Source organism: Trematomus bernacchii, unplaced genomic scaffold (assembly GCF_902827165.1).
Source record: "Trematomus bernacchii unplaced genomic scaffold, fTreBer1.1, whole genome shotgun sequence".
Taxonomy (NCBI): Eukaryota; Metazoa; Chordata; class Actinopteri; order Perciformes; family Nototheniidae; genus Trematomus; species Trematomus bernacchii.
Genome location: NW_022987714.1, coordinates 753,754 through 759,753, shown reverse-complemented (window position 1 = coordinate 759,753; position 6,000 = coordinate 753,754). Strand labels below are relative to the sequence as shown.

Genomic DNA, 6,000 nt, shown 5'->3' with positions numbered 1-6,000 from the left:
TTGATAGCTCTCTGATCCTCAAACCGATTTATTAGCTCTCTGTTTGATCAGGATGTCTGTTAAAAGCTCTTTAAAGATAAATTATAACCCCTTACGTCACTTGCAGCAAAGGCAAAGCTTACAAGGCTTTGTGTCCACTTAGGACTGTTATAGGCCTTCTGCAGTCTAGCTTTAAAAAAATATACTGCAATATTGGGGCACTAGAGAAAATGTAACATGGAACAGGAAGTTATTTTAGTAGCTCATATACAGTTAAAATATAGATTATTAAATATTTTAGGATATATTGTTGAATCTAAATCAAATCAAAATATTTTTGGGTGATTAAGCTGTTAATTACTTTGCTGATCATCCAATTACCACCCACACTAAAAAAAAGTTGCTTATTGTTTTGCACAAAATTGGCCAATGAAAATACTTTTATTAACCAAAACACAATGCAAATCTATTTTTCATTTGCGTATAGCTATGTCAATCCTACATGCCTGACTCCTGTCATTAGTCCACAAATCAAAAATTGGTTGGTCGAATTATTTTTGTCACAACTCATAAACCTACCCTAGAATTAACGTGGTTGTAATATTCGTTTCACAATATTATGTCTAATATGTGAAACTGTGATATTCCGCAGTGAGGATGCCATCAATGTGGACGTTAAGCATGCATTGGGTCTTTACTGCAATGCAATGCAATAGACTTCTGCACTTTCATTTTTTAGATTTAGGCATTATTTTTGTTTCCCTTATTAATTTGTGTATTTCAAATATATGACACTATGATAACCGCCGCATCCATTCGTACATATAAATAGTGGGCTCCCCTGTGTTCTCGAAGAGCTGATAACGCTTCCTCGGTGTATTTTCATCCTCTCCGATGAACGCTTGTTCTCACGCTGGAATGGCGCTTGATGCTGCTGCTGCTGCTGCTGCTGCTGCGGTGCTGTGGACAGCCTCTTTCTGCAGCCTCTTTCTGCATCCCTACCCCTCCCCCCGCGGACAGATCGGAATGGTTTCTTCCAGGCGAACCTGTCACTGTCACCGCGGCGGTGACGGCAGCCGAAGTGTGAGAGCAGAGGGGGGGAGAAGCTTCATCCACTGCCTGCCATTGCAGTGCGGCGGCTGCTGCTCTGGAACCACACCAGGAAGACCTTTTAATTCCCGTTTTCTGTCAGATTATCACAAGCACGCCGTGAGGAGGAGCATTGCTTAAACAAAAGGTGAATGGGGTTTCTCGATCATTCCGTGAGTACGTTATTTGAGAGAGAGTGTTTCTCTGTAGCCGCAGGCGCTGACTGGATGTGTGTCTGCGGGAACAAGCGAGCAATAACTGAGGTAACTCCGCTCCCTCAGTGCTAGCGAACTGCATCTACGCGCAATGCTAGGTGGTTAGCTAGTTGCCCCAATATGCTAACGTTAACTTCTGGTTGAAAACGTGAATAACGGTGCCCTATTTCCGCGGAGCTTGCATAAGCGGCAATATGGAGTCACAACATGCCCTGCGGTGGAGCTGTCATCACCGGTTGTTCCCATGTCAAGTGCGCGGAGCGTCCAGGTGACGTTAACCGGGATGAGCTAGCCTAGCTGCGGGAACAAAATGTCGGCCAGCTAGGGGGTTGATTTGACCAAGAGGGTATAAAGGGGGCACAATATTAATAAAGTGTCAGACTGAGAGAGGGAGAGCAGGGAGTGGTGTCGTGAGGTCAGCTGCTACACATATGATATCCTGGTTTTTAAAGGAAAGGGAAGGTCAAGCGGTGGCTCACCTTTGTTTTGATGGTCCGTTTGTAAACCCAATGTGGGTCTTTGGTGAAGCTAGGTAGCAGTTGGCTAAAGTTAGCTTGTTAGTTTGGTGACACTGTACCAGCTGTCATAATAGCGTCATGTCAGCTGTGTTTTGGGGGTTTTCCCGTAGGCTTGCTTATAGCTCATCTATGCTAAACATCTCACTATTTACATAAGGGATGGATACTGTTAACTTGAACAAATAGCACCAGTCATCACCTGTTGAATATTGTCAACACTGGACAGTATTGTTTTGTAGATAGTTATCGTTTTTCGTTACATTTGCTGTTAACTAGTCATAACTACAACTGGTATGGTCAAACAACATACAACATTCATAGTCTTTTCCCATTTATCTGATTTGCAAAAGCATTATGAGCCTGGAGATGAATACCAGGTGTAAAGCAGATACTATCTAGCAGGTTTCAATATATTTACTCCTTTTAAAAGATACAAAAGAGATAAGTAAATACTGAAGTAATTTGAATGATGTGAGAAATAAACAATGAAAACCTTTGCCTGATTTGCATATATACATGAATATTAAACATATTTCACATCCTTGGATTGGATTAAATAATGTCAGAATCATGAATACTGTCAGGTATTAAATATGCTCTTAAAGTTGTCATTATGGCCTACCTCAACATTCATGTTTTATTCACTTACGTTGTGAATTGTATGAGGTAGATTGCTTGCTCATAGAATTGAGTTGTCTCTTGTTTTTCTTTTAGTTGTCTGGTTTCTATAATGGTGTGATGGCAGGTTTCAAATTGAATGGACGCCAAATGACTACTTAAAGCATAAAGAAACATTACATTTCTTCTCTAACAATAAGATACATTCATTACAAAGTATAATTGGTATATCTTTCAATTAAAGTATCATGAATTAGTGGAGGTTATCTCTGTATTGTACTCTGTAAGAGCTTGAGTCAATGACTTGAATATGTCATCACTCGCCTCATGATAGAAACAGGTTTATGAAATTGAAGCTGAGCAGGTCAACAGATCTTTCAAATGAAGTGAGGTTGGCTCACACACACACACATATATTTGTGGCAGCCATTAAGTGTTTCATTGCACAATTAAACTATTTAAAAAAAATTCAGATGGCAGTGTTAGACAGGGGATGGGTCTGAAAGCATGTCCCCTGAGACGAAGACAATATCTTGCAGCTCAAGGGCAGCCATACATGTTGGCCTGTAAATCATGTTGACCTAAGCTGTCATGGGATCAGCAGTCATCTGAGTCATCGTGCTTTTAAAGGACACATGTATTTGATATTTTGCCTACTTAAGTTCAAATTACAGTTTTGTAGTCCTGTTTATTTGTAGAAACGGAGTGAAATAAGAGGCTTATCTACTCTTGCTGGTTATATGGTTATAACAGACCTACATTACAGAAAAACTCACGAGACTGTATTAATGCATTATTATCAAATGTTGAGACTATTATATTGTTAAACCTTATCTATGCAAACACGTTCCAAACCACATGGCCTATTTTATGAATATAAAAGAGAATGTCCTCAGGTTTCTCTTTGAATAGATTAGTGGTCTAACTGTGAAAGGGAAAACAATGCCTACATATTGGTGTGAGGATGTGAAGATAGCATGGGATAGTGATAGCCTTGAGGTGCCACTAGAATAAAAATGAAAATGATTTAATGACTTAGCCTTCACTCTCCTAAAGCACTATATCTCTGCTTACACCAAGGATTATTATGTATAATTAGAATCACTCTGATATTTTCATCCAATGAGAGGTGTAACTTCGGAACGAAATGAACTTTTGACACTCCTTGTTTCGCCCTGCTTCAGCTAATAGATCTAATCCTTTTTTTTTCAATTTAGCTGGATTTCTGTTCTGCATTGCAGCCCAGTTTAATCCTGTCGTCCTCTTCAAGTCCACTTTGCATTCTCTATTGGCTCAAGATGAATTATCAGTTAACTGGTGCCATAGAGAGTTTAATAGAAAAATGCCAACAAAAAAGTCACACATCTCAGCATGTATACATCATATACTGACATTATATATTTTTGTGTTGCCTATGTTTTTTAAGCTTTACAAACAAACCATTGAAAAAATATAATTCAAAGTAGAGACACGTACTGATAGACCTGGTCAATTACATATTTTGGGTCTGGATTTGAATAGTTGATATCCATCGATTTATCTTCTTTGGCTCCTTACATATTTTATAATACCTTGTTTTAGGCTAGTTTTTGGAGATGGTTTGAGTTGTTGAAAGATTAATTGATAGTTGCTTCAGACATTGAAAGGTCATTGCTTTGGTACATGGCCAAGCTAAGACTTCCTAGCAAACACTTCTTTAAAAATATGACATTAACCTCCATGTCCTCAACGTACAGTAGGTCTCTGTGTTAACAAATGGCACATATACATTATGTTTATAGCTCCAGTAATACAGAAGCTTGCCTGTGTAAATCAAGTCCATCGTAAATTCCCTTTTGAAAGGGGTGTGGAATTATCAGGATAAGGAGGCTTGCACAATCTCTCATCAATCACATTTCAACGTGAACCTCCTTTCTGGTATAGTGCAGAAACATCCCTTATCATCATGGCTTTTCATGGGCTGCGTCATCCTCATTTCAATCACAGTGACGGGGAGGAGGCGGGCTGCAGGTCAGAGGCTCAGCTTATCAGCACATTCGTGCCCTCTTATGTGCTCTGTGTGGGGCACTGATAACTTCCACTGGGCTGATTGAGTTCAGGAGCTGATTTCCAGCTCCATGTGCTCTGGCTATGATCACTGACTACAGCATACAAATCAGTCCACAAATAGACTCAAGGTTTGAATTAGATTATTTTCTTTTGTGGGAAATTATCTGTGAAAATCCACACTGTTATAATGCCAAATAATAACACAACATGGATTGTAAAACGTGTTATAACAAATGAAAAGATGACCAGCGACATAATATGTGCCCTTCAAAAGGTGGGATTTTTCTTGTCTGAGGAACCTGTACCAGGTCTACACTGTTGGACAGAAAGTGTTAGCATCACTAATATGACAGCTATCTTTGTAATGAAAGCAAATGATCATACTGGCTAAACACAAATCTAATGTAAACATTAATTACATACTCAATGTTTAGCACATCAAGTAATGTTTGCATGCTGCTGCTGGCTTCCTCATTTTTGAAATTGAAACCTCATCCTTGCTGGCTCAAAGTAATGCGACGTTGTGTATTTTTCAAAGCAGCTTTGATTGTTTTTTTATTAGGTATCTGTGTTTTCAAGACAATTTCTGCAAGACAGTGTGTGCCGTTTGGTCAGATGGACTGCCTATTGGACTCATCCTGCACATATTTTGCCACTCCAGACAAACATTAGACCTTTACATAAACATTAACATGTGTGCAATGGTAGCAGAGCTTTGAAGCTTGGATAGAAACTCCAGTTGTCTGGACTACATTTATTTTTGAGGTTCTTGATAATTAAATAAATGTGCTGGAAAAGAGATGAGAAGGAATGAGCATATTTATTTATTTCACAGAGCGTAATCACACTTTAGCATTCGGTATTCAGGCATGTGGTATTAAAAAAAGACGTAGTAGAGGCTTAGCTTCTGACTTGAAGCGTTTAGCAGCTTGAGTTCCCTATATGCCACTTCAGGTTGATGTAGAAATAATTAATTTGGAGGCTGATAGGGAGAAGGTGGTGGAGAAAGCAAACTATGTGTGGAATCTGTCACAACTCTCAGGCTCCGCTCTGTGGGATGTAACTTGTTTCTTTAGCCAGCGGTGATTGGGTGTCTTTCAGGCTTGTCCAACTCAATCATTATCCTGACTGATAAGGGGATGTCATGACCCACTGGCCTTGATTTGGTGTTAGAGCCACGTTCTACCTTAATGATGAATCTGGGCTAAATGTTTGGAAAAAGACATTCTTATAACAGGTTGGCAGACTAGAATGGTTTATTTTGGGGTATTTCTTTTCTATTTATCTACCTTTCATTTCAATTTGTGTGTTTATTGCATATTTTCACTGTGATGCATTTTGTCTTTTACAAAAACATCTGTAACAACAACATGTAAACACCTTCTCAGCACACTGCGGTCTTGTTGGTGGTCCTTGCTGGTTTACCTCCATGCTGGAGAACTGAATGACAGGGTATGCAAATCATGCCCTTACATAAAGTTTTAATAAACTGTAATAACAGTCTCATAAATGTCAAGAATGTGATGAGGAGC

The 6,000-nt window shown here is 39.2% G+C and overlaps 1 protein-coding gene across 1 annotated transcript in view; it reads left to right on the top strand.

The window, feature by feature from the left end:
• Positions 1–1,008: 1,008 nt before the first annotated feature.
• The window catches only part of tjp1b (tight junction protein 1b), a 34,854-nt gene continuing 29,862 nt past the window's right edge, over positions 1,009–6,000 (top strand). Inside the window, 1 exon segment of the mRNA XM_034141320.1 lies at positions 1,009–1,216. The gene's annotated coding sequence lies outside the window, so the exon portion shown is untranslated.